The sequence below is a fragment of the Ostrinia furnacalis genome, unplaced genomic scaffold, assembly GCF_004193835.3.
Source record: "Ostrinia furnacalis isolate ACB-3 unplaced genomic scaffold, ASM419383v2 OfSCF4536, whole genome shotgun sequence".
NCBI classification, from domain to species: domain Eukaryota; kingdom Metazoa; phylum Arthropoda; class Insecta; order Lepidoptera; family Crambidae; genus Ostrinia; species Ostrinia furnacalis.
In genome coordinates this window covers 630,515-642,964 of record NW_021134775.1, presented here as the reverse complement: position 1 = coordinate 642,964, position 12,450 = coordinate 630,515, and the positions used below count along the sequence as shown (strand labels likewise).

The following is a 12,450-nucleotide window of genomic DNA, read 5'->3' as shown; positions in this document are numbered from 1 at the left end:
CAAGCTAACACAGTGGTCTCTTATGTACTAAGTAATAGAGTCATTTTGCAACAAACTGTAAAGTCTGATGTGCTGTCGAATGTACGGTTTACGAGGGAGATAATAGATACAGTAATACGCGAGATCAAGATGGATTAGCAATTAAGTGAAGATAGCTACGTCCCATTTAACGGCCTCACCTAAGCTGTGAAGCGGTTTTAGACAGATTTAAACTCTATCTGAAGTTAGCCTTAGTCTAAATAATTCATTTTGAAGCTGTGGTACACCCATAAGAAATAGGTAACCAATAAATTAACTAAAAACCACCTTTTTTCGGACACTCTCCTGCTACTGGAATCCATTTTCTGAATTTGTTTAGTTCAACTTTTAGAAACGATTTTTAGTAAAATTTTGGAGGCAGTTAGTTTGTTAGTAAACTGAAGCAGTAACTTTAAGGCTGAGTTGCACCACCTAACTTTGATCGTAACTATAACGATAAACGATGTTTTTTGTATGGAGTTTGACAGATTTTTGACGTTTGTTAAAGTCAAAGTAAGATGGTGCAACCCAGCCTAAGAAACAATAAAATTGTTTTGTGTACCTAATGTAGGTAGAGCAACATTCTACAATATTTCAGTTATAAGTTAGCGACATTCGTTCCCTGAATAGGTGATAAAGTCTTGTTTAACTTTAAAGAATGCACATTACACATGTTATAAATTGTGTGCTTTACGTCCTACAGATCTACACCATAAGTTATGTGCAGTATTTTTATATTACTGGATTTACTGGTAGCCGAATTCACCAGTCTTAGCGCGCACGCATGTTATTTTACCGTAATTTTTTACTTAACAACCAATCTCAAACTCAAAATGAAAAGCTTTTACCAAAACGTCAACAAATACTGTAATTATTTTACAAAATTATTGGTATTATTGTAATTTTATAGGGACATCAAAATTTACCAAAGTGATTAAGTAATGGATATTTTGCCTGAATATTGAAATTATTTGTATCATCACAATCCGTTAATTGGTACCTATATTAATAAGTCGGTACAGTAAATAAAATTTTAATAAAACAGGATAATAAAATTATGTCAATAACATTAGCTATTATTTCTGATTTTTTTTCTACTTTTAACGTATTTTTAAGCATTGACCCCATATTGTGTCGAGTAAATGGAAAATGATTGAATAAACTAAAAAAAAGTTGGATCAGTTGGGTTAGCAAAATTAATACCTAATTATCGATTCCTATCAGTCATACCTCTATCTCGTAATGTTTAAACTCAAACAAGTGTGTTAATCAATAGATCAACTACTCTACGTTGTTTTTTGGGATTTTCTGTTTTCAACGCAAAATGTACAGTCACTAGCAGCGTATTGACATAGACAGTCTAGCTTGCACCGTTTCGTGAAAAGTGTCATTGCAATGCGACAAAACGTGTAAAGGTCATAGCAGACTTATCAACTCGGAAAGGGATCAACACTAATCGCCTTGCGCGAGCTGTCATCGCTATTCGCGCGCTTGTCAACCACGACGCGAGGCGTTTACGTTACGGTGCGGATAAGTGTGCGTTGCAGTATGGAGTTTCACACAAAGTATACAGACCGCCTCGAGTTTATACGGCTACGATCCCTTTCCGGGNTTTCCTGGTTGATAAGTGTGCTACGTCCTTTAATTTGACATCGGTTCAGTCACGTACGCGTTTGTAAACTACGCCATTTTTACAGCTTTCCACAGGTTCAACGGCTAACTACAAATTGCGATATTTCGAAGAAATTCGTGCATTTGTTTTAAGGAATTAGTCAATGTTACGTAGGTGTACGTAGTAGAGTCAGCATTAAGAGTCCTAATCCATTTTGTAGTCTGTTAGTTTTCACTTCTTAAGTCATCGGGACGAACTTGACCTTCGCTGATTGGGTTTTTATTGGCGGTCAAGCTGTAGATCCTGGCTACACAGGTCAGTTGCAGTGGTGGGAAAGGGAGATGGGAATAGTCCCGTTCTTAAGTCATCGACTCTCAATCTTGATTTTCATCATCATCAGGCCATTAAGTCTCTTCGTGTTCCTGTACGTACACGATCCTCTCTAATCTACCAGAGACACATAAATGCTGGATTTGGCCAACACTCCCGTTGCTGGTTAGATGGGTTCGAGTGACCTGGTTTTTGATCTAAATAAGACATCCATGAGAAGAATGGAATGGAAGAATAATGGGGTCTTACCTCAGATCATATGATCTGATGGTCTTACTGATTAATGCTGCTGCCAGAACCACGCCTGAAAATCTGAACCGATCGTACCGGCAAATACTTTTGAAATAAGTATTTTAGACTCGTAATTATATTTTTTTAATTCACTTGTCCTCGGGGGATAAGTCGCAAAAACCACAGCTTGCGAACCACTCGCCTAAGTAGGTAAATAAGAGACAAACGGTTATTAGTTTCGCTTGAATTGAGTTTTAAGTATATTTAGTACAATAACAGTACTAGAATGCTAATTAATTGGTATAAATATTATAACGGTTTATTCTTTAGCTGTTATATCTACTGAAATACTAGGAAAGTCGTACTTAGTGCGAGATTGTATTGAATGTCGTCGTTAGCGAATGCGTCAAAAAATCTATGAAAATTTTAGTTAGTGAAGGTTTCCGCTAGGGACGCTGTATAATCCGTCATACATTTAGGGTGCATTCGACCAAGCAAGAATCAATTAATCTCAGAATAAATAGTCAGTTATTCGACATTTTGACATATTTCCCATAGTGAAACTGTCAATGTGTCAGTTATACCAGGAGTTATTCTCGGATAAAAGTTTGGTCGAATCGGGCGTTAATGTCATTTTTTTAACCAGTCGCTAGTGAAAACGTTTGATGTAAACTCGCGCTAAGTCCCCAGTATATTTTTATTGTAATAGTCTCCCACGTGAAGCTACCGGGACCTTCCAATTATAGATCAGGGAACACTGGTCACCAAACGCTCTATTTCAATAAAGCATACACGTGGTAGCGTGGCCGAGCGGTCTAAGGCGCTGGTTTAAGGCACCAGTCTCTTCGGAGGCGTGGGTTCGAATCCCACCGCTGCCAAGTTTTTGATACTGTTCCTTTTTGGTGAATTTAGTCCAACTGCACTGTGACAATGTGATAACCTGTAGAGATAATGATAATTTTGGAGAGATCGTGAACTCACGGACATAATTTGATAACGAAGAGATATTGATGGTGTTGGAGAGTTTGTATCTTTTCATTGTTTCAGAAAGATATGACTGGTAACATACTCGTACATGTTAAACCTACCAAATCTAAGTCAATAACAATCCACTGACAGTTATAAATGTAATCTAGGTACCTCAATCCGATTTAAATCTGCTGGACTATTTGTGATAACCCCATAACAGCAATGTTACCAGACTTTTAACCTTAGGCTGAGCTGCACCATATTACCTTAACTTTGACAAATGTCAAAAATCTGTCAAACTCACAGAGCACGGAATTCGATTCCATGCTCTGTGGTCAAACTCCATACAAAAAGCACACCGGTTATTGTTATTGTTATAGTTAAAGTAGGATGGTGCAACTCAGCCTTAAACAGTGATTAGTGAGTTACTAATACGAGTGAAAATAATCTTAAAAGAACTCTTTCCGGAGATAATAACTGGAAAGTTAAACGCCTGTTTGCAAACTCTAACCGTAATAGGATTAAACAGTCAATTAATACCTACCAATACGGTAAACCTAACGCGGGTGATTCAACATTTTGTCACTACAATAACATTAAGTACCAATATCCCATAATGGCGCCTCTAAAAGCACAATTCGATCGTTAAACGTTTAATTTAATTTCACAACCTTATACAACCATCAATAACTGTATGAATGACTTACGTCCGTATTCACAAACATTAATATCAGGTCTCACAGTGCGCGTGGACGCACAGAGTGACACACGGACCAATCACAGAGCTCTATTCAATGCTGTGCATTCGATTTGCTGCTTCACTTAAGCAAGTATCGTTTGTGATTACGGGCTTTATCCTAGGGGCATAATAAATATTCATCAATAATGCATGCCAATCATCACCTATTTGAATTACATACCAATAAGTTATAAAAGGGCGAGTATTGCCACAGAATAAGTAATAGTACAGGGTATTGCTTACCATTTAATCACTATTTAACCCGTGGTTTAACTTGAAAAGCATTCGATTGTGACTTGTTTGAATGACTCAAAAGAGTCGTCAATTGATGACAGCATCATTTGAACATTAATCAAACAGTTCTTGTCTCTAATCACTTGAGATTTTGCTTATTGTGCGTATGGAATAGGACTTTGATTTAAAAAAACGGAAGAGTGTGAGACGGAAAACCAGAAAGTAATAGTTCCGTATTGTAATTTATTTTTAATAACATGTTTTGAAAAACATCGGAGCAGTTCTCCCTACTTAAATAACTTAGAACAAACTAAAAACAAATTTTTCCATGTTGGTTTTCTTAAATTACGGAATCCCAAAACAGTGATAAAACTTTAAAAGCTTGCGGGATTATATTTAAAATATGACGGACATCAATCTAAATCAAATTGTAGACATTTAGACAGCTTCTTACCTCCAGTAGATACGAGAAAAACTCAATAGTAGATATTCGACTGCACATCGAGCATCTGTAGTTGTCATGAGTGTTATTATTGCAACAAAAATGTGTCTTATTTGTGCTGACTACGACTGTACGTACTGAAATGTAAAATGTATTCTTGTTGCCTTATGATAAACTTTAATAATAACCTATTATTACGCTGAAGAATATGTTTCAATCATCTGCTTTTTCTCTTTTACAAAATATAAACTTTTTCAATCACCGATTTTAGAACTTTTATGTGTTTATTTACGCATTTCATCTTTTATGCAGTTCCCGTTACATGGCAATAAAAAGCAGTTTTTGAAATCGTTTTTTAGTACGTGAAGTTCTATCATTATAATCTAGACATGTAAGTAAAGTAGCTTTAAAAATTTCGTGATGTATAAAAATCATGGATTATTTTCAGTAGCAAACAACATCCGTCATATTAAGCTCTTCTTAAAGAAGAATTCACAAAAAATACATTTTGTTATCTAAGTTAATTGCGTAAGGAATTTTGTTTGGTTTCTGAAATTTTTGTAGTCTCCAAGTTTAATGTTTCGGCGATGTTTGACTTGCAAATGAAAAATTCTTAGCAATGTACGTTCCTTACAGAAGTATTGTAGTTAATTCTATTGAGTTTTACATGTTTTCTGAATCAGTGCAAATCAACGCGTCAGTAATAAAAGTCGCGAGCGGCAAGACGGATCTCCGTGCTGTTATGAGCCTCAGANTTCATTTAGCCGTCTCCCGCGGCAGCGGCCAGTCACCGCGCCCGGCACGCGCGCGACTGATCCGAAATCACCAGCGCACTGACCTATATCGAACGCGCGTTCTTTTTTCGAAATTCAAATTCGAAGTTGTTTTTTTTAGTGTCAATGACAATAGTGGCCAGATTTAGGTGCTGATCTCGATGCAGCATTGCTCGATTTGAGTTTCACAGTTTTCCCGCCAACGAACTGTTTGGTAAGATTGTTTATTTGTATTTTTTTAATATTAGAAACTTTTTAAAAACTGCTAAATCATTATCACTAAATCCTAGAAAGGCAAGACATTTAAAATATACACGCATTCATTAAACTCTAATTGAATTTCTAATAAGAGTGAAATCTAATAAATCATTCATGTAATATTTTATTTAAATAGAAAAGCAAATATAGATGACAACGAAATTGAAACTCAATATTAATTGATATCAATAAATCTTTCACTAAAGATAAATATTGCATCATTCGTTGTGTACCTAATTATTTGAAGAAAGTGGATTTTTAAGTATTTGCGAAAGTAAAGTTAAACGTAATAATTCATAATGACAAGAACTTAAAAGACAACTAAAATGTTTATTTTATAGATCGATTGTGTTAAAAAAATAAGTACTTTTTTTTAAATGCGTGAAAACGTCCAAGAAGTTTGTAAAACTTTTACATTAACACTGGCCAGACTGAAAGTTTGCAGCAAAAGAATAAACATTTCTTATCTTTATGGCAATACTCATAACAATGTAGAGATTGTTTTAACTTTTTAACATCATAGTTACTGTGAGAGGAAAATAATTTACCCGTTTAGACACAAGTTCGGATTCTTAATATTAAAATTACGTTGTAAGGGCTGATTTTACTAACGTCGGATAACTTTTAACTGAAGAATAAGTTTGAGACATTGAGTTTCAGTATGGGAAATATGTCCAAATGACAGGTTTATTCTTCAGTTAAAAGTTTTCAGACGATGGTGAAATCAGCCCATCGATTATTGTTTACGGATTACTTACAGATTATCTATTTGATTCTCATAACCAGATTTAACCAGATTCTTTCTAAAACGCTCATTAGAAAATTCACGTTTGGTCATCTCCATATTATTATAGTACCGGATGTTATTATTATTAATAAGCGGTCATCTTAAGACCTACATGGCGTTAGTGTAATTATTGACATTATGAATGCTACTGCGTACTTCAAACTATGAAAATCACATGTTTGCTTCTATATCTAGGAATAAATCAGTAATTATGAGTTCGAATTATCGTTACAACTCACTGTAGAGTTATTATGCACTGACTATTGATAAAATTATAGTAACATTAATATCGTGGGCACATTTTTGTTTAATCGCTTAATTCAATAATAACAAGCTAGATAGGAACTAGTAATTTTAGTTAGAATTTAATTAAAAAAATAGTTTGAGATGCGACTCTTAACGCTAGAAAATTGTAATAACTGGAGCATTTGTAAGCAACACAATCGCGTTTATAGAGTTCATCAAGGCTGATTAGTACCGAATAGTTTTTTTTTTTATATAAAACGTTTTATACCTAGTTAAAGTGTATTTGCCTCAACGCATTATGTAATCAACAAGTGTACATACAATTGAAAGTTCACAATACATTGACTTAATTAAATATTAATTAATTGAGTTACTTTCTATTATATTACACGTCTCTAATAAATCAACTTAGACTAAAAAAGTAAGAACATAATCAAGGCAAAGGCATAAAACTAAACAAATCTTTCAAATTGGAATATTTTCACTTAGATTAGAAAAAAGTATGAACACAAAATCAAAGCAAAGGCACAAAACTACATAAATCTTTGAAATCGGAATGTTTTCATACGTTTTTCATCATGAGACAGTTTCCAATATTGTTCCGTTTGGTTCCCACAGCGTTAGACCTGTCAATAAATTAACTAAGAAATTAACAGCATACCGACCGTACTGAAGGGACCATAAAAAGGCACCTCGTATGTCAATGGGGTAAGGTTCAAGTTTGTACAGTTAGTTTGTTTTCTCTCTTTTGTTTGTATTGCAATTATAGTACTGTATTGTAAGGCTAGGATAATTTTCTTTCATTAAGTTGTCTTGTTATGTACTTACTTAGGTCTTTTGACTTTTCCTATCTTATGGATATTATTATTTTTTCTGACTGTAATTTTTATCATTGACAATATCCGAAAGATTAGTTGATAAAGTTCGTGTAACTACAGATCAGATAAAAATGTTTATTGCAACATGACACCATACAAAGATACAAAGATGGCTCTACTTTTGGAGTTATGGACTTTATTGGTGACAGTTTTGATGGATAGATTTCTCATACTCAATACTTAGGGTGAGTTGCACTTACTTACTTTGACAAACGTCAAAAATCTGTCAAACTTCATACAAAAAGCCCCGGTCATCGTTATAGTTAGGGTCAAAGTTAGGTGGTGCAACTCAGCCTTAGAGGGTGAAATATTTTGAAACTTATAAACTATACCTACTTATTTACTTGCGTAGTGACGAAATTGCTTATACTATTCGTGAACCTTAAATTTACTTGCTTATTTTATGTCGGACTAATTATTTTTTGATGCTGAAATCCAATCAACTTTTTATATGCAATGATTCCGGTCAACTAAACCTCACGCAATCCCTCAAAATTAAAACGCAATAGGCTCTGTGTGACGTCAATATCACGCACTCATTCTTACTGGTAGTACTACTTTGAAGACGCCAATGTAGCCGAAGTGATGCCACGAGATTTCGAATATGTTTATAGTATTGTATACTTATAATTTGGTAGAGATAAAAAAAAAAGAACTGGTTAGTGGATTGTTTGAAAATACGAAAAGGCTGGATAGTTGTGTGAAATGTAAATCATGCATTATTTTATATTTCGTGGAAATGTCGTGCGGTGATTACGTCGCGTAGATTGTAGGAATATACTTGTTTATTAAAACAATATGCTCTGTGTGACGTCAATATCACAGAAAAAGCAATAAATACATTCTATTCTATTCTATTCTATTCTATGTTTCGGTGACTAAAAAATCTAAAGCGAGTGTCCGCGGCATCAAGCAAAAATCTTTAAGAAGTCATTCGCGGTTTCTCTATTTTTTAACAAATTGGCGGGAATTGTATCAAAAAGTGAATTGAAACTGGAAACTACTATACGCTCTACGCGTCATAGACTCGACCTACACTGAACCCAATACCCGTAATGATCGAAATGCTCCATTGGGTCACTAATTAGTGCAAGTGCACCTAAGCATTTCCCGACATGCACTAATTATACTCCTTGTAACAGATAACACAAATATTGTTATTATATTGTTATTATACAGATAATAACAATTTTGTTAAAGAGGCCGACTCAGTCTTTTCTTTAGTGATTGCCGCAATTCGCTGTCAGAAGTTTTAAGAATCCGGCTTATAAATTTAATAAGATACGGCAGTAATTATTATGGTAAGAATAAAACTTATACTTACACAGTAACTTCAAAGAAAGAAGGCAAAAGTACAGGCACATCGATCTCTACATTTTTGTTGCAAAAATCATACCACATCTACATAAGAAGCTACGTTATTATAATTTTCAATAAAGTTCAGTAAACAATATTAGCGACTACACAATTCTAGCAAATCTGAAAATGTATCATCGCCTGTAAAAAATAATCATGAAAAGAAAACCAATTTATCTGCCACAGACAGGAACCATAATATAGATTTACCTATGCTGAGTTGCACCATCTTACTTTAACAAACGTCAAAAATATGTCAAACTCCATAAAAAAAACCGCTTATTGTCATAGTTACTGTTAAAATAAGTTGGTGCAACTCATCCTTAATGTAAAAATGTATACGGATCCTGCACAGTTAGTCCACAAACGGAACCCCAAGGTCTTATTGTTTCGATCCATTGAGCATACACAGTCAGTGCAACAGAGCATTCATTAATTAAGCATTTCATTAAGGCGATATTCATTTACTTTTTAAACTGATTACTATGGTAGAGAAGGAAATGCTCTGTTTTTATGGTTCCAGCTCAATGGAAATGTCATTTTAATGTACTTTTAGAAAAGAATTACACATTCGTAGTCGTATATAGACTTAAACCCGTATTTCTTTAGAAATTCCACTGTTATAATGAATGAAATGAAAGAGTATGAAATTTTATCTGAATTAATTTGATTTTTTTTACCTACTGATATACATTTAGCCTACTTGATACTATTACGTCAGTGTTTACTAATGACATACGAAGAAACTTGACCTGCACTGGTTGGGCTTTTATTGGCGGTCAAGCTGTAGATCCTGGCTACACAGGAGTTGGAGCGGTGTGAACGAAAGGTGGGAATAGTCCCGTTACTGACATACGAAGCCATATTATATGACTATTTGTAAACTAAATTGTTACTTTTGACAGAAGTTTGTTCAGTAAGCCTTCGCAGACTACAGACTGTTTTCAGCTTTTAGCTTAATCGGGTTGTTAATCAGTATGAATGTACCATTAAGGTATACTTAAAGGTATCGGCCGATTCCTTTTACGAATTAGAAGCCGTCCAAACGATCAGCAGAAAATAGTTCATGACACCCAAAGTGGGCAAAAAGTTCACAACACAACCTTATTCCAATTGTAACAAAGACGTGTTTTTCGGCTACTATAGATGTCACTTATTTGATGCTGACTGTACCAGTTGAGTGGTAACTTTTAACAGTTTCTGAAGATTGAGTTAAAAAATGATTCGTGCATTGTGTTCTAACGTGTTTATTAGTTAGATATTAACGCTTCGTTAAATGTGATCTTTATGTGACAAGTTGCTCTTAATGTACAAAATCGCGTTAGTGTTATGAATCCATCATACGTTAGATAGTTGGATATGTTTCAATTAATAGAGTAATGTTTTTCATTAAGCTTGATTTCGGTAATATAATAGTCTGGTTGAGCCACATGCCACACCTCTATAGCGAATTAGCGACTTTTGATTCTCATCATCATATCATTTCAGCCATAAGACGTCCACTGCTGAACAATGAACATAGGCCTCCCCCAATGCTTTCCATGTTGATCGATTGGTAGCGGCCTGCGTCCAGCGCTTACCTGCTAGCTTTATGATGTCGTCGGTCCACCTATTGACTCTATCAGACCTCTATAGCGACTTTTGACTCTATCAGACCTCTATAGAGACTGTTTGAATCAATGTTTAGAAATCAGTTGCTGCAGCTCAATGGTCAGAACTAGACCGGTAAAGACAATTAACGTAGTTTTTAATGCCATATTAGTAACTAAATTCCTGTTATGTGTTACGATAGGGGTCACTTAAAAATTAGGGATTGATGGTGAAAACGGAGATAAGTCAGTCTGTGCTTGAGCGGCACGGTAGGGGTGATTTTGACATATTATAACGTGACAGCTGAGCATACAAATCTGAAGTCTCGCTGACATTTTGTCGTAACAAAAAACACCCTCCCGTGCCGCTTCCATACCTCAGGCATTGACTGAGTTACGCGCTAAAACTATAACCCCATCAAAATAAGTACGAGTACTTACTAAAGTAAGCTAAGCAGAATGTTAAAACATATTATGATCTTTAATAAACCATTTTATTTTGACATCGTTTTCAGAGTAGGTAATTCTTATCGCAAAATTACTTAAATTACAAAAATGAAGCAGTTAAAGTCAGAGCAATTACCAAAAACGAGAAACATTACACAATCTGAGCAATCTTATTGATTTATTATATTAGAATTTGAAATTTTGTGAATGTATTCGTAACTAACGATGATCTAAATGCATAATCGTCGGCACATCTATAAATTGTTGCAAAACAAAATCGCTCTTATTACAGCTTTATAAAATGCCATAGTGTTTATTTATGTTGATGAGCTGTCGTAGATCATTATGTCGAAGGTCGTAACTGAAAGTAGATTAATCTTGACTTTAACTGCCTGTGAATGGATGTTCAGTTTAAATGTCGCATGTTTAATGCGAAGCAAATAGCCTTATTAGAGGAGCATAAAATTGTTTTTATGAAATTATAATTGGTACAAATTTAGTTGCGGATGTTTTTCGGACAGGTTGTTAGAGTTTGGTAGGGTTGCACGTTCTTAGGAAAATTATGGATACACCACTTTTCAGAATAAGATTTTCTATACTGCAACTACAAAGAATCATTTTAATGTATAATGATAAAAAATAAATGAATCAATAGAGTCCAAAATAACAGATTTAAAAATTCTGGTCGATTGTGTGAAACAACAGAGTATCTTCAACGATAAAAATAAAATAAAGGATTGAATGAAATAGAGTCCATAAAAATTGTTTTAAGAATTATCATCCCTATTTTTTGGTAGCATATTGCCTCAGTAAGACATAATAACACTATGTTCCCAATACCTAATAGGTAATTCACCTCTAGTAACGCCCTTTGCAAATTTGCAAACACCGCTCGTTCGGTAGTACGGTGCCGCCCTGAAGGCGGAACACAATCGACCAATGCTGCTGGGCTAACGGTGTTCTCAATGTTGCTTCGATCTCCACTTAGATGCCAATTGGCCATCTTTTTGACACCTGAATATTTTTTTTTAATTCACAACGAGTAAGCTGTTGGCCTGTACACTGACCTTTTCGAAAAATAAGCTCAAAGTAATAATGCCAATTAGCTCTCTTTTTGATATCTTACTAGTAGGACACTGACTATTTGTTAAATAAGCTCAATTTCCAATCCCAATTGGCCGTCTTTTTGACATCTTAATAGTAGTACATTGACCTTTCGAAAAATACGAGTAAGCTCAAAATACTAATGCCAATTAAATCTCTTTTTGATATCTGACTAGTAGGACACTGACTATTTGAAAAATAATCTCAAAATACTAATGCGAATTTGACCATCTTTTTGAAAGCTTACCAGTAGCAAAAAAATAAGTTCAAAGTACTGGCAGTTTTCAGCTAAGACTTCTTTTTGTAGATTTATTGAAGCCGTTTTCAAAAGGCTTATGTTGGTCAGGTCAGAGAATGCGTCATTGTTCAATTAATTTGCAATGAAGATTTTTCGTATAATGAGATTTTTTTAAATATATTTTTAATAACAGAAAAAA

General features: G+C 34.5%; 1 protein-coding gene and 1 non-coding gene across 2 annotated transcripts in view; both read left to right on the top strand.

The window, feature by feature from the left end:
• Positions 1 to 2,987: 2,987 nt before the first annotated feature.
• Positions 2,988 to 3,069, top strand: TRNAL-AAG (transfer RNA leucine (anticodon AAG)). The gene has a single exon. It is a non-coding gene; the product is annotated as a tRNA-Leu (tRNA).
• A 2,282-nt stretch (positions 3,070 to 5,351) lies between these two features.
• LOC114359639 (uncharacterized) overlaps positions 5,352 to 12,450 on the top strand; it is a 103,253-nt gene continuing 96,154 nt past the window's right edge. The window contains exon 1 of the mRNA XM_028314108.1: positions 5,352 to 5,562. The gene's annotated coding sequence lies outside the window, so the exon portion shown is untranslated. The remainder of the gene's footprint in view (positions 5,563 to 12,450) is intronic.